This window comes from Canis lupus, chromosome 15 (assembly GCF_003254725.2).
Source record: "Canis lupus dingo isolate Sandy chromosome 15, ASM325472v2, whole genome shotgun sequence".
NCBI classification, from domain to species: Eukaryota; Metazoa; Chordata; class Mammalia; order Carnivora; family Canidae; genus Canis; species Canis lupus.
The window spans coordinates 59,628,202-59,651,130 of NC_064257.1; the positions used below are offsets into that span (position 1 = coordinate 59,628,202).

At 35.6% G+C, this 22,929-nt stretch overlaps 2 long non-coding RNA genes across 4 annotated transcripts in view; one reads left to right on the top strand and one right to left on the bottom strand.

Annotated features, from left to right (window-relative positions):
- LOC112654718 (uncharacterized) overlaps positions 1-22,929 on the top strand; it is a 33,126-nt gene that overhangs the window by 6,207 nt on the left and 3,990 nt on the right. The window contains exons 2-4 of one of the 3 annotated variants that reach the window (XR_007402422.1): positions 13,523-14,051; positions 19,433-19,513; positions 20,816-20,950. This is a non-coding gene — a long non-coding RNA (uncharacterized LOC112654718). Of the gene's footprint in view, positions 1-13,522; positions 14,052-19,432; positions 19,514-20,815; positions 22,710-22,929 lie in introns of those variants that run through there. The other 2 variants (XR_003133287.3, XR_003133288.3) reach the window with 2 other exon arrangements.
- LOC112654719 (uncharacterized) lies at positions 968-22,678 on the bottom strand. The gene is made up of 3 exons (XR_003133289.3): positions 22,571-22,678; positions 3,420-3,569; positions 968-1,763 (listed from the first exon to the last, which is right to left on the bottom strand). It is a non-coding gene; the product is annotated as an uncharacterized LOC112654719 (long non-coding RNA).

The window sequence follows — 22,929 nt, forward strand, 5'->3', positions numbered from 1 at the left end:
GCTCACCAGCAACAATAACCCGGAGCTAAAGGGAGAATGAATCTTTGATATACGGTTAGTCATCTCTGCCACATTCTGCCTTTCTTGACAGCAAATCAGCATCCAAATATTTTTTTCTCCTACAAAAAATACAATGAACCCTTGAACAACAGAGGTTTGAACTGCGTGGGTTGACTTATATGTGGATTTTTTGGATAAATACAGGACAGCGGTATAAATGTATTTTCTCTTCCTAATGATTTTCTTAACATCTCTTTTCTCTAGCTTCCTTATTGTAAAATACATATATAATACATGTCACATACAAAATATGTGTTAATTGACGTTAATGTTAGCAGCAAGGCTTTCAGTTAACAGTAGGCTCTTCTTAGTGGCTAAGTTTTTGGTGAGTTAAAAGTTACACGTGGATTTTCAACTGCAGCTATCAGTGTCCCTAACCCCTGTGTTGCCCAAGGGTCAACTGTGTTGCTGAAGAGTCAACCCTTCTTTAAGGGATGAAACCAAAATTGTGCACCAGCTACTTCATCCAGCTGAGTTCAAAATCTCTGGGTGGTGAATGATTCTATCCAGCAGGGGTGGGTATGGTCCTTTGCACTCTGGCAACACATGAACTAAAAGGAAAGCTCTCTATTCAATCCTCCACCTTGACAACACCCAATATATAGTGAAAGAGCAAGGACAAAAAAAAAAAAAAAAAAAAAAAGGAAGGCAATAAAACCTCACATTCTGAAAACAGAAGTGTCTGGGAAACATTCTCTAAACCAACTAAAGGAGAACTGTGTTTTCCTCTACCTTGCACACCGCTTTACTTCTGGCCACCAAATATGTAAGGTTTTTTTTTCCCTTATTACTGAGCAATTTTCTGACACCAGCTCAGGGTCCTACAATTCAACTCAATTTTGACATTATCTATCTGGAGATAGTGTTAGATCCCAAAGACTGAGGACCCAGTTTCACAAGACTGCTCCCACTTTCGATGCCAGTTGCAAGTTTTAGGTTGTTACCTGCTTCTGACCAGCTATAAATTAAGGTTCCCACGACCATCTTCTCCAGTTCAATAATTCACTAGGATGGCTCACAGAATTCAGGCAAGTACTTACTTATATTTACCAGTTTATTATGTAATAAAGGATATGGTAAATGATACAGATGAAGACACAGAGAGGGTGAGGCCCAGAAGTTCAGGATCTGCTATCCTTGGAGTTGAGGTTACACCCATCGCCTAGCTCAGCAATGTGTTCACCAACCTAGAATCCCAGCAAACCCTGTACTTTAGAAATTGTTATGGAGGAGGCTTCACCACATAGGCATGATCGATTATTAACTTAATCCCTAGCTCCTCCACCCCTCCTGGAGTATGGGAGATGGAGCTGAAAGTTATAAGCTTTTTTTTTTTTAATATTTTATTTATTTATTCATGAGAGATCCAGAGAGAAAGAGGCAGAGACACAGGCAGAGGGAGAAGCAGGTTCCATGCAGGGAGCCCGACGTGGGACTCCATCCCGGGACTCCAGGATCATGCCCTGGGCCAAAGGCAAGCGCTAAACTGCTGAGCCACCCAGGCTGCCCATAAGCTTCTAATCAAATCTGATCTTTCTGCTAATCAGCCCCTCATCCAGAAGACTATTGAGTCATCTCATTAGAACAAAAGACGATCCTATCACTCATGAAATTTAATAGGATTGAGGAGCTCTGTGTAAGATGTTCCTGTTATCCCTCACCACTCAGGAAATTACAAAGGTTTTAGGAGCTCCGGCCAGGACCTGGGGATGAAGACCAAAATATAAATTTCTTATTATATCACGGTATCACAGTAAGCATTGCAGACATAACAGTCACTTGTCCTTAGAACTGAGAAAACCCGAAGCCCAGCACTGTGAGTTCCTTTACCCAGGTAAGAGGAGAAGTTTCTTATTTAGACTTTGATTCTGTTTCTGGAAGGAACTCATTTGTTCATTGTTCTCCATGGTCCCTGCAACCACCGTCCAGAATTATCTTCTGAGATTTTTCTATCTTGTCCATTATCTTGACGGCCTCATCTGAAGTGGATTTGGGAATATGTGCCCTTCGTGGTGGTATACTACTTTTGCAAGCCCCTCCATATTAATGCAAGCTTGGGAGCCTGGTAGTTGTTTGAAAGCTCAATGAGTCAAGGGTAGACTGATGGTTTCTTTAGCAATACATTTTCAAAAATTTGTAAGCTTCTGATCTATTTGTCTCAAGTTCCGTGCGCCATCACAATAAAAAAAAAATGTTCTTTCTTAGACATTGGTTCTTAGGCCAGCTTTATTTTTTCTCCCCAAAGCTTCTCTCTTTTAACTCGATAGTGATTACATTGAGGCAATCTGAATTTTTTTGTATGGCAAATTTATATTTTTAATGGACCCCCATTGCTCAAGCTTTTTAAAATCACAAGACCAGTGTCTGTTGCAGTCATTTTTTCCCAACCCTAAAGGGTCCTAATCTCTAGATTGTTCACTTTCAACTTTCCTTGTTAATTGGACCATTCTCATCTGAGCTAATACCTTTCTTTTAATGCCATACCTAACACAGCAAATAACAACTCACATTACTAACATGCCATCCTAATTATTTCTACTAGAGCAGAGATTCTTAGCCTTTTTCTTGCCATGGTTGCCTTTGGCAATCTATGGAATCCTATTAGCTTCTCAGAAAGATGTTTTTAAATACATAAAGGAAAATACTGAATATCAAAAAGAAAATAAACAATATACAAACACAGTTATCAAAATACTGAAAAAAATTATAGTAATATACGTGTCACTTTAATGACACATCTAATAAGACAATACATTTAAAATAAAGACAAAGTTTAATTTTTAAAAAAGTATCAGTGTAAGCTGTCCTTACATGGGTTACATAAAAGCATTAAACATTAGGTTGGCTTCAGATTCATCTCTTTCCACATGTAGGCAACAATTTGTGTTTCACTGGAGACTACATGCTGCCTATATATAAAATATCCTCCCAGATTATCTGATTCTAGATTTTCATTGTCTTTAAGCTATTTGATAATTCTTAAATTGTAGTAAATAATAAACATGCCTCTTCTGTCTTGTCTGTAGAGATTTAATTGTCTATTTCAGCATCTCTCTTCTCCCTGTAAAAATAGTCCTGCCTCTACAATGTACTTCAGCATTTATTTTACTTCATATACACCTGTGTGTTTTTTTTTTTTTTTTTTTACTTTTCCTTTGATCTGGTTATAATATCTGAGAGACTGGTTCTCTCATTCAATGAGTAGAATAAAATCTTTAGCAAATTCTCATTTTTATGAGCATCATGGTTTTACCTTTTCCTGAAAGCTATCTTTTAACAGACATAATGATCAACAAAGACTTTTAGATAGGAAACCCTAGAAAGCAACATGAATGTCTGTGTCACAAATAATTACATACAATTTACAAGATGAAGAGTTGCCTGATGGTCACATGGCAGTCCACAGAAAGAAAGACACTGGCTCCTTGGCCTGGAAGTGACGTATGGCATCCTATCTCACATTCTTCTGTTCAGAATTAATGACATGGCCTCACCTAGATGAACAGAAGCTAGGAAAAAAATCCTTGACTGGGTAGCTATTTACCAAAGCAATTCACATTATAGAATGAGAGCAAGAATGTTTCATGGACAATTAATGTCTTGAACAGAAATATTTAATAGATAATAGTGGTCTTTGCCACATGTCATTAGTAGACCTCTCACACTTAAATAGTCCATGATATCTGCATGAAAACAAATGTTGTTTCAAGGTTGGCAAGTATTTTTCTCTTAAAGGGTCTCCTCATTTCTTTTTTTTACTTTTTTTATTAAAAAAAAAAAAGTAACGTTATCCAGCTTCAATCACTGTCAAAGTTTTAAAATTTTTCTATTATGTTTCAGTGTAAAGAAATTAGAAAAAGGTACATCAAATTCTTAATAAATGTATAGAGTAACCCATGACAATATAGCCAATGGTGAAATACACACAATCTTTGAAGCTTTGTTTTTAGATAAATCTTCCAAACTATGAAAGTGAGTGAATGCATATCATTATTCAGAACTAGAATTGAGAATTATGTAAGGAGAGTTTTCTTACCCTGATTTTTTTTTTTTTCAGTATAGAAGTTACTTCTGTTTTCCTATTTGCATACACTTGTCACGGGATATACTATTTTCACTAGTTTAAAGTTGCTCTAAATGTTAGCCCTAACCCAAAATGTTGAGTTTAAATAAAATTTTATGTAATTTTTGCTATTTTTTGAATTTGAAGTTTGGAATTTTACTTTGAAGTTATTTGCCATAACCTGGAATATAAAGGAGTACAGTTGTATGTTTGTGTAGCTAGCAAAAAATATCATATTTTACAATCCATTCCATAAATTCTCCTTAGATAACTATGTTATGAATTTTTCTAACTATGTATGTTAATAAAGAAACTATGGGGCCAAATGGAGTCAGTTGTACCAAACCCCACATCAACAAACCAAGACTTCATACCTAACTTAATTGCATTTCAGCCTCTCTCAAGAATGTGACCTTTAATCACTGAAGCTGGAATTACCTTGTCAACATTAATAAGGTAATCAGCTTGATTGACCCCAACCACTCCAAAGGAAAGTGACTTCGCCTGAAATAATCCATTCATTTTTAGAAACCTCCTTTATCTATCCTCTTTTGCCTATAAAACCCTTCCATTTTGTTCAGCTCCTCAGAGCTCCTGTCTATCTGCTAAGATCACTTGATCTTGATTCATGAATCATTAGTAAAGCCAATCAAATCTTCAAATTTCCTCAGTGGAATTTACTTTCTAATATATGTAGTTTGAGACTACCTAAAATCAGGGCTTCCTAAATGTGTTTAAAGGACACTAGTTTTTTAAAAGTGTTAAAATGTTTAACAAGAAAGTTATTGTAGTAGTAAATTTGGACATCCATGGCTTCCAGTCAAGTATGTTTCTCTGCTAAAAAACTTCTTAGAGCTTTAATGTATTAATGTTTATTGGGAAACATCAAGAGGAGAAACAGCATTTTCCAAACTTAATTGTAGATGCTTTATTTGTGATGACATAACTGACACTAGCATTGTTAGTGATCTGGAGAACATTTTAGGTTAACACTTTCAGCTTGAGGGGCTTTTTCTTGGGTTCCTCATGACCACCATTCAAATGTGTTTAGAGGGGATGCGTAAGCGGCTCAGAGGTTGAGTGTCTGCCTTCAGGCTCAGGGAGGGATCCTGGGATCTCAAGGTGCCGGGATCCAGTCCCACATTGGCTCCTTGCAAGGAGCCTGCCTCTCCTTCTGCCTCTCTCTGTGTCTCTCATGAATAAATAAATAAAATCTTTTAAAAAACAAATAACAACAACAAAAAACAAATGTGTTTAGAGCATATCATAAGGAAACCAAACTAATCCAAGACCATCTAGATTCCATAGAGTATGGTTGTAAGAGGGGTCCTGTGTTTATACTTTACTAATCAGATTGTTAAATTATGACAGAATGATCACTTATTTCCCTTCTCCTTCTGTCATGTGGGAAAATGTTGTTACTGAAATAACCAGTTATCAGTGCTTATTGCAATATTGATGTTTGTTTCCTCCAAAAGAAAGGATCCGCATTGACTGACCAGCCCCTTACAGCTATCACTGACAACCCTAATGAATCTGAATATTTACTAGCTTTTAGATGATAGGGATTTTTCTCTTTTTTAAAAACTTGAATTTCTTATGTGATCAGACCAAAAAAGTATTTTTCAGAAAATAGCTAGCATTACTCTGGACTAATACCAGTTAAATATATTCACTACTTTCAATATATTAATTTATTTAATCCTCACAACTACCTTATAAGAAAACACTTACATATTTCCCACTTTATAAATGACAAAGATAAGGCACAGAAAGATTTTTGAACTTTTTCTTAAGTCATACAATACTATATAGTAAGGTACAGAATTTGAATCCAGGATCCGGATAATTTTTAATCAGTGCTGAACAATGCTCACAAGGAGAAATCACTTCCAAAATTCATTCGCACCTTATCTGAAATAACTGTGTCTAGATAGATCTTGTCATTTGATGGAAACTTTAGAAATTATCGTTATTAATATGTAGAAATAGTTGTAAAGTGACAATTTCACATGTTCAAACTCATGGCAAAGAAAAGTAGTGAGATGTCAATGTAGGTTAAGTATTTATTGAGTATATATAACACGTCAGTTTTTTTACTAGAAATTGCAGATACACAGCTGAGCCAAACAGACCTGGACCTTCATTTAAAAGTTAATTAGATTATCCAAAAAGTTGAATACATAATTAAAAAGTGGGTGAAGTGCTAAGAAGGAGGAAAATCTGGTGCTGAGAGTATGCAACAAATTGAACTGATTTGTTTTGGGTGTGGAATTAAGAAAACTTGAGGGAGAGAAACTTGAGTTGATTTTTAAAGGTTGAAGAGGAATGAGTAAACTCTGGGGGTGTTGGGAAGGATGGGAGGAACTGAAAGAGAGGAAAGGAAAGGGAAAGGAAGGAAGACTGGAATAAATAAAAGGGAGTATTGTAGGTTGTGGAGAAACACTTTCTGGGAAAAACTAATAGCATGGGTGAAGATTTGGAGTTCAGGATATATGCATAGTTTGAGGGACTGAAGAAAAGGCCAGTATTTCTGGAATGTGGAAAACATCCAGAAGAGGAAACATGGGGCCAGTTAGGGATATGGAGTTTTATCAAAAGAGCCATGGAAAACTACTAAAATGATTTAATAATGTTATTAAATGTACATTGTTACCAAATTATAGATGGAGCCTGTAAAATGCACTCTGTGGTCCATTGGAATAGTAGCATAAAGGTCTGTTTCATTCCTGATGAAGAACTCAAAATAATTTTTTTTAAAGATTTTATTCATTTATTCATGAGAGACACAGAGAGAGGCAGAGAGAGACCCAGGCAGAGGGAGAAGCAGGCTCCATGCAGGGAGCCCGATGTGGGACTCAATCCCGGGACTCCAGGATCACGCCCTGGGCTGAAGGCAGGGGCTCAACTGCTGAGCCACCCGGGCTGCCCTCAAAATAAATTTTTTAAATGTATCTTGAAATTGGAATAGTTATAAATCTTTGAATCCACACAGTGTAAATTTGTTCTGGCTTCTATTAATAGAAGCTGGATCAGTATTTTATAAATATCTTATAATTAAATATGTATTAAATACATATTTTACAAATCATATATATATAATACACAGTAATCAAAGTATTATTAAGTCATGTTTAAGGATAGATTTTTTAGAGGTAAAATAACGACTCATATAAATGTAAATTGAATGTATGTCAGAGATATTTAACTAAACTGATGATGAAATCATTAAGATCTTAAAACCAATTTCAAAAGAAAATTTAAAGAGCCATACATATATGTGGAATTTAAGAAAAAAAAACACATAAGCAAAGGGGAAAAAAAGAGAGAGGAAGGCAAGCCAAGAAAGAGACTCTTAACCATAGAGAACAAATTTAGGGTTACCAGAGGGGAGGGGAGTGGGGGATGGGGGGAACAGGTGATGGGGATTAAGGAGGGTATATGGTGTGATGAGCATTAGGTGATGTAAGGAAATGTCGAATCACTATCTTGTACACCTGAAATTAATATTATACCGTATGCTAACTGGAATTTAAATAAAAACTTTTAAAAAATTACAGAACCACACATACACAGGCAAGTAAGGAATGCAGAAATAGGTTTCCAAATAGATGTGCAATGGGTCTGTCCACAAGTAATAATCAGTTGCACACCGAACACAACAAATGTGTACTTCCGTGGGGAAGAATCTTTGCGTTGGTCTCACTTACCACTTGTAGGATTGCAAAAATAGTGCAAAGACAATGAAAGAGTGAGAAAGCCTGAAAGGGTAAGCTAGAGGAACACATTTTTGGTCAACTTCTAAGTCTTTCAGAATTTTTCCTATACATATATAAATATACATTTAATGGCCCGTAAAAAGGCAGGTCTAATATCGGTCTTAAACATAGCACCGTACTCTATAATAGATTTGACCTAAAATCAATGCTGTTATTTTTGGAAAGGCTCTATGGGCTCTCAGAGCACTTCTTTATTCTTGATGTAGGTCAGCTTCAGAACCTATGAATCCAGACAGATTTCAGTCAGGTGAGACCCTGAACAGGGAATCCAGCCGCAGGACATGGGACTCTTAACCCATGAAAACTGTGAGATACTAAATTTGTGCTATTTTAAGCCACTAAGTGTGTGGTAAATTTTCACATGGAATACAAAACTAAGGTAAATATATACTGTATGGTTCAATTCATATAGAGTTCAAAATGAGGCAAAACTGAACCATGGTATTACACATAAAGATAGGGGTGACCTCTGGGGAGTGAGGAGCAGCAACAGTTGGGTGGGGGTAGGAAGGGCCTTCTGGAATCCGACATCCCTCTATTTCTTGATCTGGGCAGGTGTGCTCACCTTGTGGAAATTCATTAAGCTGTACACTTGGGATTTGTGCACTTTTCTGCAGGTATAGCTTGGTTAAATATTACTGAAGAAAAACATGATTTAGCCTTCCTCTGAGTTTGTATTTCTGATTCCACTGCAAAAAAATACTGATCCTATGAATATAAATTGAGCCCTTATAATGTGCTACACAAGTTCTAAGAGCTTTATATGAATTAACATGTTTTTATATCTCAATTTTGGTTTGGGCATCCTGTTTAATACAGAAATTTGTTAATTTGATAGAGTCAAATATAAAGTACTTGCCCTTTGGAGTGTACTTGAATCTTGTTTAAAAATCTTTCCCTATCCTGTAATGCTTTTAGAATTAAATCAAAACGGAATTGATTAAACTGCTTCTAGGAACAAGTGTTTTTGCCATATAATTAATTTAGCATGTTCCGTTATAAAGAGAAGTATGAAGTCTTTAGTGTGTATGGAAGGTGGTTTACCTCTCCCCACAGAGACAACTGTAATTAATGAAATTAATTAATTTCATTAATTATATTGAGCCTATTTTTTCTCTTTGCTTTGACAAGCAACATCACTTCTCAGGCCCAGCATTTAAGGATTCTATTATGAGATGAATCTTGGTCACAAGAAAGATGCAGTATTGTTTCACCGGGATTTTTCTTCTAGATCAAACAGAAAGATGTCATTTGCGGTTCTCGAACAAGCCTCATGTAGAAAGTCATGGTCGCTTATACCAATTGTTCTTGCCATGTGGCTAATAATGTTTACTATTCTTTTTTTTTAAATGTTTACTATTCTTAAATAAGAACAAAAGCTGACTTATCTTTCAAAAATCATTAATATAGGCCTGAGATGATCTTCAAACAACCACTTGTAGGTGCACAGTCCGTTTCAGAGAGAACATAAAATGGTGATTTCTGAGTGGACTCTGACACTGGACTCTATAATAACGTATTCCTTTTTCATAGATACTATAAAAATCAGGTCATTTATAATTGTATGGTGTGGATGGAATGTAGATGCTCCAGGAAAAAAATTCTTATGCATGGACAGCCTTTGTCAGCTTTCACTAAAGATTGAAGTGTTCATTTAAATATAATAAATTATTTAAGGATTGTACAATAAAGGTGAGATATATGCCATTACCAGAGGTACTCATTACATGAAAATATGCAGACTATTTCTACTGTGGGACCAAGAGGAAAAAATAAAACCAATAAAAATAAAAGGAAGACTTTTTGGCTTTGCCTATTACATTTGCCATAGAAATATGTTAAAAGTTTTAACCGTTTCCTAAGAGACCATTGTCTGCAATCACTGAATGGCTTTTTTTTTTTTTAAATGAATGATAGAATAATTTCTTTAGGGATCATTATTACTTTTCATTACAGTCTTGGTTCAAATGCTCTCCTCAGTTTGGCATTCCAAACAATTTTAATTACACGCATTAGCATTTTGAATAAATACTATATGCTGTTGATTCAAAATTCAAACAATACAGAAGTGAAGACAGGGAAAAATCACCCTCCTAGTTTTGTCTCCGAGACCCCAGTTTTCCTTCCCCTGAGCAATATACGGCATCATTTCCTTTTGTACCTTTGCAGAAATATTTTATGTATAGGCAAAGCAAATATGTACAAATTATATACGTGTGTATACTTTTCCTCTGTTACTCAGAAACGATCAAGCTGTTTTTAACACTTACAGACAATAAACCCCTTAAGATGAGAGTTTGCAGCTGCTTCATCTCTGTGATCTCTCCAGCACACTGAGATATATATAATACCCCCACCACCACCTTTCTTTTTTTCACATGGTGGCATATATACCCATTCTGCACTACATTTTGTTTCGTTTTTAAATAACAATATGTTTTTCCACCTTTACTGAGAAATAGTTGACAGATGTCACTGTGTAAGTTTAAGGGGCCCTACAGCTTGATGGGCCCCTTAAACTTGATTTCTGTAAATTGTGAAATGATCACTACAATAGGCTCAACTAGCTAGCGTCCATCTCCTCCTGTAGATACAATAAAAAGAAAAAAAAGAAGAAAAGAAGAAAGGAAAAAAATTTTCTCCTGTGATGAGAACTTTTCAAATATACTCTCTTACCATGTGTCCTATAGTAGTGTTAGCTATAGCCCTCCTGCGCTTCATCACATTCCTAATATTGACCTATCTTATAATTGGAAGTTTCAACTTTCTGACCACTTTTCTCTACTTCCCCCTCCCACCTCTGATAACCACAAGTTTAATCCCTTTTTTTCTATGACTTTAGTTCTTAGGGTTTTTTGTTTTTTTTTTTTTAGAATCCCTGTATAAATGAAATCATATGGTATTTGTCTTTTACTGTCTGATTTGTTTCACTAATAGAATGCCTTCAAGTTCTATCCATGTTGTTGCAAATAGTAGGATTTTCTCATTCCGTGTGGCCAAATATTCCATCATGTATCTCGCACAACTTCTTTCTCTGTTCATCCGTCGATGGGTCCTTAGTGGTGTCCGTGTCTCGGCTATTGTAAATAGAGCTGCTATGAACATAGGGGCGCAGTTATCTTTCCAAGTTAGTGTTTTTGTTACCTTTGGATATACACCCAGAAGTGGAATTCATGGATCACATGGTAGTTCTATTTTTAGTTTTTTGAGCATCCTCCATACTGTTTTCTGTAGTGGCAAAGCATTTCTTGTAATGAGTTCCCTATCAGTACCGAACGTACTTTCTTAATCCTTTTTCGTGATGGTATAATGTTGCATTATATGTAATACTCCACATACATATAATTTATTTTCACTCAATCTCCTCTACGTGCACATTTGGGTTTTGCCCAATAGTTTGCCATTATAATGTGCATGTGGTCACCCAAAATAGCGAACTTCAACTGAGCACTTAGTATGGTTTGGGCCCCATGTAAAATGCTTTACATTTAATTCTCAAGCTAGCTCTAGGAAGGCAGTGCTTTTTTTATTCCTGCTTGACAGATGAAGAAAACGAGAGGTTGACTAATTTGTCTAAAGTGAGAAAATGAGTAAGTGGAAGATTCAGAATCTGATTGCTGCTCTGTGTGTCTTCAAAAATCTTAGAACAGAAAATAATGACATGGATATTTACTAACAATCTCTATGTATTCAACATGCTGAGGAGGGAGATCTCATCCATACATCAGAGACTCTTAACTTGAGGAGCTTATAGTTGTGTTAAAAGCAGCCTGATAATTTCTGAAAAATGGTAAGTCAGTCAATTATAGCAGATTTCAGTAAAGTGACAGGTCAGTAACAAAAGTGTTTTGTGTGCACAGAAATGACAGTTTAAAATCACATTCTCAATTTCAAGTTTTATAATTTAACTAAATAGCAAACCTTAAAAGGAGTAATAACAACATCTAATAAAACTCTAAATCTGCTTCTGATGCAATCACAGTAAGGTATAAACTTAATACCTAAATTTCAAAGATGACCACTTTTAGAGGTGAACCCAGAAAATATCTCAAAATCATTAATTATATAGCTAGAAAAAATATCTTCTAATAGAGGAAAATTTGAAACAAATATTAAGAAAATGAATGGCTCGAAAAGAATTCTGAAAACGGCTTGCCTGTTTCTAGGACAGAAGTTAAACTTAGTTCGATTATTGGATTTTGGAAATTTGTTTCATTCTTTTCATTGCCAATTTCCTTCAGGGACAAAGATTAGAAGTGTCAAAAATGACACGTAACCGACATTTCTTCCAAATGTTGGGGCTTTTGTAGGGATTAAAAATGTTATGAGGAAACTGGCTTCCAAATCTGCAGCCCAAATTTTCTTAAGTTAAAAAAAAAGAAAAAGAAAAACCAGTTGTGGTAAGAACAGAAAACATTGTTGATAGAGAGACCCTTACATCCAAAAGGCAGTCTTCGCGATGAAATGACTCTCCCCACTCGAGTTCCGCAGCTGCCCTTGAATTTACTGCTCAGACTCCAACGTTTGCCCATCAGATTCCTGATCTAATGACCCCTATGATTTGCCTACAGAAGGAGTGCCTGGGTGGCTCAGTGGATTAAACGTCTGACTCCATTTCTGCTCATGTCATGATCTCAGGGTGAGGAGATGGAGCCCCTAGGTGGGGCTCTGCACTCATCAGGGAGTCTGCTTGGGATTCTCTATCTCCCTTTCCCTCTGCCCCTCCCCCCAACCAACTAACTAAATAAATAAACTTAAAAAAAAATTTGCCTACTGAAAATAAAAAGTTATGGCCGAATTAGAACACAGTCATTTTTTTTAACTTTTGGCTTTTGAACTAGCAATTGAATCACAGATACAAATTCAGAGTCTTTGGCCCTAAAACTGACTTTTAAACAAAGTATTGAGAATTGTGGTAATTCTCATATACTCGAGTCTTTGAGCCACTGAATCAACAGCAAAGAAATTACAAGGGTTACCTTCTTTCTTCCCTCATGCATTTAGGGACAAACCAATGGATAGAAAGTGCCCAATTTAAGGGGCTGGGGAAGTATGTTCTGCACCTGGCTCTGCTGCCTCCTAGCAGACTGACCTTGTATGGGTCATGCACATCCACGAGTCCCCCAGAGTTCTCTTGCTCCCCTGAGTTATTGTGGGGTTAAGATAACAAACAGATGTGCAGGCTCTTTATCTCTTGCTACAAAAATGTAGAACATTAATACTGTTAATTAATAATATCTCAGCATAGGTTAAAGAATATTTTTAAAACATATACAATTCATTTCTGAAAAAAAGGATAAAAAACAAGGAAGGATATAAAAATATTAACTATTTGTAAATTCACAGTAGTATTTTTAAGTAATCTTATGATTTAAAAAATGATTTTAAATTATGATGATTCTTAATAGATTCTTTAATAGCTATTACATGTTACTTTTCCACATTTCAATGAAGAGCACATTTGCTTCCTTTGATTAAGTTTCACAGTATAAAGTTTCACAGTATAAAGCATTGGTTACTTTCGATAGAATTGAGTTTCCACCGAGTATATGAACATCTTTTGTTGCTGTTGAAGGATATATGCCTTGGGGTTTACAGTATCTCTTGCTTTTTGTTTTAGAAAAGAAATACGACTTAATCTGACAAGTGTGACTAATATGATCACAGCCCTTGGGAAATTCGATGGTTTTCTGGAGACATCACTAAAGAATACTGACTGAAATTACTCCTGCCTGACATATGAGTCGCTCTCTACGCCAAGGCCACAAACTGTCGGGATGAACAAATACCAAGATGAGTATCTTTAGCTAGTTGTTCCAACTAGTCCAATCACTGATGACTCAGACACATCTGCCAAATGCATAAGCTTATTAGCATTTTGGAGCCTCACAAGTCTCATGAAAAAATGAAAAAAAAAATCAAGATCAGATAATGAAGGCATCATCCAGGATTAGGGTTCTGGGATGTATCTGATATCAACATGATGTAAAAATAGGGATGCTTCAGCCAACAACACGGTTGAGAAGAAAAATAGAAAGGACAAGTCCAAAACTATGAAGAAATGGGAGACAATTGTAAAGCCAAAGTGCTGCACATTGCCCTCGCTGAAGAGGGAGGGGCAAGTGGAGAGAAGGCAGCAGCAGGTTTAGGTGAGAGACACAATGGCCAGAATGACCTAGTGGTGAGGCAGGAGATCTTCAGAGCCAGGCTGCATTTCTAGCTGCGTGGCCTTGGGCAACTATCTCAGCCTCTCTAGGTTTCAGTTTCATTATCCATAAAATAAGAATAGTGGTAGGCAGTGCCTGCCACAAAGGAACACTCTAATGTTAATTTTCTCAATACTATTAAATGGGCCGTACAGTTAATATCCAAAGTTATCTATGAATAATAGTATCTGACGTACAGGCAACTTGACAAATGATTCTTGATTTAATCAGTGAGAGATCGAACTATTATCTTTAAAGTATCAGGTTCTCCTAAGCTTTGCTTAGAAGTTAGTCTACTACAAAATCTGAAAATAAATTTGCGTTTCATTTTTTGATATACCTAGAACAAGTAGAAAAATAAGATGTTTTCCCTTATTCATTTGCTTTCTTCTCACCCAGAATTAAATGATGTATATAGTTCGATATAAACACTGTCATTTTTATTCTATGATTGCATGAATAAAGTTTAAAGGATATCAAAGACATTTTGTAAGATCCTGATAGGGTAACTGATTTCGTTACTCCATCTAGTTTCGCTTCTTAAGGCTAAACTCAATTCAAAGTTCTCTGGGTAGATATATGACATTTAAAAAGCAGCAAATTAAGTTAATCAATGTGAGATATGGAGACTTGTGACTAACCAGGCAAGTTTCCTTAAAAAATAAATGAGACTATGCTGTGCGTCCTACGTTATGTTTTTACAGCTGAAATAGTTCATCAATCTGATTCATTTGGGGAATTCTTACTAGAACCCTGGGAGAGGAGGAGTACGACCACTTTGCTGCTCGTGGTTCAGTTACATAGATATGATGTGCAGTTTAGAAGAGAACAAGGAAGACTAGAGCTCACTGCCTTCTGATGCACATTTTTCTGTTCTGGTCATGGTTTTGTGAACACGGCAGTAACTCTATGTGTCACAGTTTTATTTAATGACTATGGGTTGAATTCATCTGTATGAAGGGATGAGACCGACAGGGATTTAAAACATGATCTATTTGGCATTAAGAGAATACCAAAGGAACATTGGCATGGCACCTGCTACTCCTTTCCAAGGACATAATCAAAAGATAGTTGGACAACCCACACCACCCACAGTTCCCAGGTGGCTAACAAATAAATGGATCATTACTGGATAGGCTAGCAGAGCCTCATGATATTTGAAACAAATTGTCTGTGACTATTTTTCTAGTTTAGAAACATCTAGGAGCTCATTCTTTGCATTTTTAAAAAAAGACTAGTTATTTTTAAAGGAAGAATGTAGCTGAACTTGAGGTGGGGGTAAAACGATTTCTATTGTTTTGCTACGGCTGTCATTTTTCTCTTGCTCTTGGCAAAGCAAATGGTTTATTCTGAAATTTAGAATGATTGTATTCTACTTTACATAATTTGGTTAATATATTTCTAAGCTTAACAGAAATGTGGTTCCAGTAATTAATAGGAATCTGTTGCACTTTTTGCTAAAGTCAATAAATATATTTCAATCTGCTTACACATGTATTTGGTGATGGTTTGACAAGCTTGACAGGCATGACTAGTTTTGAAACCACAGAATTAAAAGAATGAATTAAACTAATTATTTTTAAATTACTTGGTCAAACAGGAGTTGGAATAATCTTCAGTGGATAAACATGGCAACTTAACAGTTAAAAAGCATACAGTATTGAGCAAAAAAAGAAATTTTAGCATAGATATATAATTTCCCTTTCTCTCTAGGTCTATCCTACATCCTACAATTGAATTGTCTTAAATAACAGCTTTATTGTACCATATATTATATCATACTCAATTTCTTCTTATCGCTAAATGATCCCTTATTCACACATAATAGGCCATATTTTGAATATACCATATTTTGTTTATCCTTTCTTCAGCTGACAAACATTGGCATTGTTTCTACCATGTGGATTGTGAATAACAATATGAACATTTTGTATAGGTTTTTATGTGGGCAAATGTTTCCATTTTTTTGGCATATACCTAGAAGGGATCTTCTCAGATCTTATGGTAACTCTATGCTTAAGATTTTGAGGAACTTTTTTTTTTTTTCAAAGTGGCCCTCCTTTTACATTTCTTTTTAAAAAATATTTATTTATTGTTTTAGAGAAAGAGAATGCACAGGGGGAAAGAGGCAGAGGGAGAAGGAGCAAGACACTTAGGTAGACTCCACACTGAGTACAGAGCCTGATGAGGGGCTTGATCTCACGATCTGAGATCACAACTTTAGGCAAAACCAAGAGTCAGACACTTACCCAACTGTGCCACGAGGTGCCCCTTTTATATTTCCATTTTCCACATCCTTGACAACACTTGTTATTTTTTTTTTTTCAACCAAGCTAGGGATTGGAATGGTATCTCATAGTGGTTTTGATTTCTTTTCCCTAATGGCTAATAGCGGTAAGCATATTTTTGTGTGCTTATTAAACATTTGGATATCTCGCTTTCGTAAAAATGCCTGTTCAATTCCTTTTCTATTTTTCATTGATTGGTCTTTTTTTAAATTGGCTTTTTTTTGACAAGAGCAGTTTTAGGTTCACAGCAAAATTGAAGGGAAAGTACAGGGATCTTTCACATACCCTCTGCCTCCCACAGGTACATCGCTTCCCACATTCTCAACATCTCCCACCAGACAGTACCTTTGTTAAAGTTGATGAACCTACATTGACACGTCCTAATCATCCCAAGTCCATAGTGTACAACAGGGTTCACTCTTGGTGTTGTACTTTCTTTGCATTTGGATAAATGTGTAATGACATCTGTCCATTATTTTCACCGCCTTAAAATCCCTCTGTGTTCTACCTACCTATTCAGCTATCCTCCCCCAAGCCCCTGAAAACCACTTATCTTTTCCCTGTCACCATAGTTTCGCCTTTTCCAGAGTGTCATATCGTTGGGATCATACAGTATACAGCCTTTCAGATTGGCTTCCTTCACTGAGCAATACGCACTTCATGTTTTCCCATATCTTTTCATGGCTTGATTGTTTCTTTCTCTTGAGCATTGGGTTATATTCCATTATCTGCATGTACCACAGTTTATCCATACACCTACTGAAGGATATCTCAGTTGTTTCCAAATTCTGACAATTATGAATAAAGCTTCTATAAACATCTATGTGCAAGTTTTTGTGCAGACATAACTTTTCAATTATTTGTCTTTTTATTTTTGAGTTGTAAGTGTACTTTATATATTTCAGACATGAATTCCTTATCAGATACATAATTTGCAAATATTTTTTCCAATACCATGAATGTCTTTTCACTTTCTTGCTGGTACCCTTTAAAAAAGTTTTTGAACTTGCTAAAGTCCAATTTGTCTATGTTTTCTTTTGTTATTTTGGTATTATATCTCAGAAGCCATTGTCTCATCCAAGCTTACAAAAATTTACTTCTTTGTTTTCTTCTAAGAGTTTCATTGCCTGAGCTCTTATATTCAGATTTATAATCCATTTTGAGTTGATTTTTATATATGCTACAAGGTAAGGGTCTAACTTCTTTATTTTGCATGTGTATCCAGTTATCCCAGCATAATTTATTGAAAAGACTCTTCTTTCTCCATTGAATTATCTTGACAGTTTTGTAAAAAATTGACAATAACCTTAAGGGTTTATTTCAAGATGCTCACTTCTGTTTTATTAATCTGAGTCTAGCCTGATGCCAGTAACACACTGTCATGTTTACTGTTGTTTTGTATTAAGCATTGAAACCTGGAATCATGAGTCTTCCACCTTTGTTTCCTTTTCAAAAAATTTGTTGGTTATTCTGAGTCCCTTGATTGGTTTCCATGTGTATTTTAGGATCAGTTTTTCAATTCTGCAAAAGTATAGCAAGGATTTTGATAGACATTGTGTTAAATCTGTTTATCAGCTTAGGAAGTATTGCCATCTTCACAGTACTAAGTTCCATGATCATGAGATATCTTTCCATTTGTGTATCTTTCCTACTTTTAATCTATTTCAATAATGTTTTATAGTTTACAGTGTTCACAGTTTGTATATCTTTTGTTAATTTTTTTGAAATATTTTATTTCTATTATAAATGGAATTATTTTCTTAATTTCATTTTTGGGTTGCCCATTGCCAGTATATAGAAATCCATTTGATTTTTCTACATTGATTTCATATCCAAACTTGCTGAACTCATTTATCAGATATAATCACTTTTTGGTGGATACCTTAGGATTTTCTATGAAAGGTAATATCATCTTCAAATCTTTCTATGAAAGGTAATATCATCTTCAAATACACTTTAACTTTTTACTTTCCAATCCAGTTGGGTTTTATTACTTTTTCTTGCCTAACTGACCTCCAGTACAATCTTGAATAGAAGTGAGAGCAGAGATCCTTGTCTTTTTTTTCAAACTTAAGATGGATGAATTCAGTCTTTCACTATAGAGTATGATTTTAGCTTTGAGTTTTTCATAGATGCTCTTTATAATGTTGAGGGCATTCCTTTCTACTCCTTGTTTATTATGAAAGGTTGTTGGATTTTGTAAAGTGCCTTTTTTTGTATCTCTTGAGGTAATCATATGGTGTTTGTTCTGTATTTTATTACTATGATGTATTACATTGACTGATTTTTGCATATTAACAAAACTTGCATTTCTGGCATAAATTCCACTTAATCATGGTGTTACTTCTTTTTATATGTTTCTGGACTTGATTTACCATATTTTGTTAAGTGTGTTTACATCTATGTTCATAAGGGATATTGGTGTATATGTTCCTTTTCTTACAATGTATTTTTCTAGCTTTGATAGCAAGATAATTCTGGATTCACAGAATGAGATTTAAAGTTATCCCTCCTCTTTCTTCCTTTCTTTTTTTTTTAAGTTTTGAAAGAGTTGGTGTTGATTCCTCTTTGAATATTTGGTAGAGGGGTGCCTGGATGGCTCAGTTAGTTAAGCATCTGCCTTCAGCTCAGGTCATGATCCTAAGGTCCTGGTGTCGAGCCCACATTGGGCTCCCTGGTCAGTGGGGAGTTTGCTTGTCCCTCCCTCTCCCCCTACTCATGCTCTCTCTCTCTCTCTCTCTCTTGCTCACTATCTCAAATAAATAGATACAATCTTTTTTTTTTTTTTTAAATAAATGTTTGGTAGAATTCAAATGTGAAGCCATCTGTTCCTGGGCTTTTCTTTGTGGAAAATTTTTATTACTAATTTATTCTTTTATTATACATCTACTTAATGGACTAGATTAAGATTTTAATCTTTAAACTTCAAGAGGAGTATTATCATGGTGATAAAGAATATGTGACCTTGTAGAAAAATATTATATTCAAAACTAATAGAGTAAAATGAATATTTGGTCATTTTTGTCCACCTGGCAGCCAACCTCTTTCCTATTTAAGAAAAATCCTCAACATGGAAGTTACAATCTTACTGAAGTGTAAGGAGACCACAGACCTGAGGTTTGTCAATTGAATGCTTCTGCTTGACACTGAATCTGGAGGTATTATGGCAAAGTCATGGAAGATAACATGTGACTACTTTAGGAGTGGTTAGATATGTAGGAAGTAATGAAAGAGGTTAAATGATGCTTCTAGACAGTTGGGGTAAGTACACAGAGATATGACCAGGAAGGGCTAACTCTGTGTGTCTCATAGTTTGAAATTTTGGTCCAAATTTCCCTTGTTATAAGCTTTATAAGCTTTTGATGGAACATAACAGTTTCTTTCATGAGAAGAATGAGAGTTCAAGTCTTCTTATTTGAAAAGGAGTTTGAGTTACTCAATATCCCATAAGGACTTTGCAAGTACAATAATTTAGCAAGTAGATATGATTTGGAATAAAGTGTCAATCCTGACAGGTTAGTTTTATTTTATCTTTTACGGGTTAGTAAATTTTATCTTTTCCTATGACAACAGGCTAATTCCTTATATCTTATTCAATTTATACTGATTCCTTCTAACACTTTCTTTGTTTGATCTGATCAATGACAAAATTTTAAACCAAAGTCTAATTCTTGGTTCAACACAATGAATCTTTATTGAATGTCTGCCCATCATAGGGATACAATCATCAACAACAGAATCCCTAACATCAAATAATTTACTGTTTTGTGGGTAGAGACATGCGTGGTTATAAATATGAGGCAGAAAACAACCATTTCTGCAAATGAAGTATAGTGGAGAAGAAACAGATTTACAGCTATGGGAACTTAGAAATAAATCTTGGAAAAAGTGTTATTTGAGCAGGCCTTGATGGATAATAAGATGTTTCTAAATTAGATTTGAGGAAAGAGGCAAACATGATGAAGGTAATTGCATGATCAAAGAAAAGAGCCTGTGAGTATGGCCAAAATTTGGGGTGATTTAAGTTTATGATACATGAGTAAGAATATAAATAATTAATTTTTATTGAGTATATACTATGTAACAGACACAGTTATATTATTTAAACATATATTAGTTGATCAGCTGATTTAATCTTCACAAATCTATGTGGTAGATCCTATTATTATCTTCATTAGTCCCCCCACTTTATATATTGGGGGGGAACTACGCAAATAAGTTAAGTGACTTATTTTGGTAGACAGACTCTTAGATGGCTTCCTGTCATCCCCACCTCCTGCTACAAGTGGGTAGGAAATGTGACTTGCTTCTTACCAACAGAATATGGAAAAAGTGTTGAGATATAACTTCTGTATTTGGTTACATAAGATTATAACTGTTATTTTGCTATCAGTCTCCCTCTATTGATTCTTGCACTAGCTTTGATGAAGTAAGCTGCCATATGGAGAGGACCATGTGCCAAGGCACTGAGAGTGGCTTGCAGCTAATAGCCAGCAAGAAGCTGATGTCTTCAGTCTAATAACCTATGAGGAAGAGAATCCTACTAACAATGAAGTGAGCTTTGAAGTACATCGTTTCCTCATCTAGTGTCAAGTGAGGCAGCCCTGGCTGATGCCTTGAGTTTCAGCCTTGTGAAACACCCTGAAGCAGAGAACCCGTTAAAGCATGCCCAGAGTTCTTAGCCATGGAAATTGTGAGAGTATATCTATGTGTTGGTTCAAGCTGCTAATCTTGTGGTTATTTGTTACACAGCAAGAGATAACTAAATAACACACTTGCCCAGGGCCATTCAGCAGTAAGCTCATGAGAAAGGATATGAAACTGGGCAGTTTGGCTCTCATTTGGGAAATTTATGCTGGAAGGTTCAATTTAAGAAGCATTTTACACGAGAATGTTTTCTTTTTTTACATCAACAATCACTCTTCTAATACGAGTTACAACTATAAAATTTCTCATCATAAAAAGCCAAAAGTAATGGGTTAGATCTGGGAGTGAAGTACTTCTATTTAGGGGAGTTATTAGATATCTATTTGCATCATTGATAAATAGATATTTTTAAGATTGGCCTGGGTAGAGCAAAGACGTGGACTTTGCCTGCTACTGGCATTTAGACAAACACAATTTTAATATAGGCCCTTGTAGCAGTCGTTGTATATGGGAGATTATGGAGTTTCTGATACTGGATTTGCTCTAAGAGAGAATATTATCTAGCGTAATCATCCACACTTTAAACATGGCTCCAGAGTTGAACTAAAGTGATAGTTCAGAGTATGGCTTGGAGACAAATACCAGTTCTAAAGGCATCTGCATGCTTTGCATAGGAGGGGACTGTGTGGTACTTGAAAGAGCTATTTCCCTTGATGGCAAGACCCTGGGCTTTATTCAAACGTGCTAAGGGACCCCACAAAATATAAGATAGTAGATAGAATTTTTCTCTCTTGACAAATGTAACAAGAGAATTCCAGCTCCTCAGAGAGGAGACATTACTCGTAAAGTGTCTGTGGATATGTCTGTGCCTGGGGCAAGAAGCCCAGTCCACTAAGTTATGACAAGAACCAGCAAGCAGTACCCATAAATACTTGGGTGAAGGTGGGGATGGGAGACTTTGTGGTCAAGAGATGATAATTGTTAAAAATCAACAACACACAAACCATAGGCACTAAGTGGAGTCACTTATGCTAGGTGAAACCACCAAACGGGCTTCATATCTAATCTAATTCCAATCTCCCCTAGAAATGCAGTCTTAACCAGTCCATCAGGAATTTTTTGGTCAGAACCAATAAGGTAATGTGTCACATGGCCTTCTCCATCCCCCAAAGGAAGAAGACTTAGTTCACCTAATAAGGCCCTTTTGTCCCCAAAGGAGGGTGACTTCACCCAAAACAATCCTTTTTTTTCTTTTTCTGTTTATGACTTCCTTGTCCTGCCTTTGAAAACCTTTCCCTCTCTGTAGCGCCCTATTTGCTAGATACAATATTTCTTGATTCATTTAACAAAGCCAATTAAATCCTTAAAACTTGTTCAGTTTAATTTTTGTTATTTAACAGAGTTTCGGGATTGGAGTGTAACGTAGGTGTAAAGACATTTTCCATGTAGGCTGATAAAACTGGGACATTTAGGATATACAAAGATTAAAGAAAACAAATAAGCTATGAAATGCCACAGCACACTTACTCACTTGTCCGTGCCCAATCTCTCCTGTGTACAGTTGGTGATCACTTTTTTGAAGAAACTTGTTCCTGAATATTTTATGCTGTCATGGAGTTATCTGAAAATACTGAATAAAACCATGGAAATAAATTAGTTTTGAAAATGAATGTGTTTGTTACGTTAATCTACAGTTACTACTGATTAAGGGTCTCTTTGGACAAGAAAGGGAGAGAGACTATTGAAGGCTGAGTACAGATGGAAATACCTCCATTAAGAAGTTTTAAATTCACTGAATCAGACTGAAACTGATGATTTGATCATATTTGTCAAGTTAATGTCTACAGACTATAGTCTGTAAAAGATAGTGCAGTTATGCAAATTTA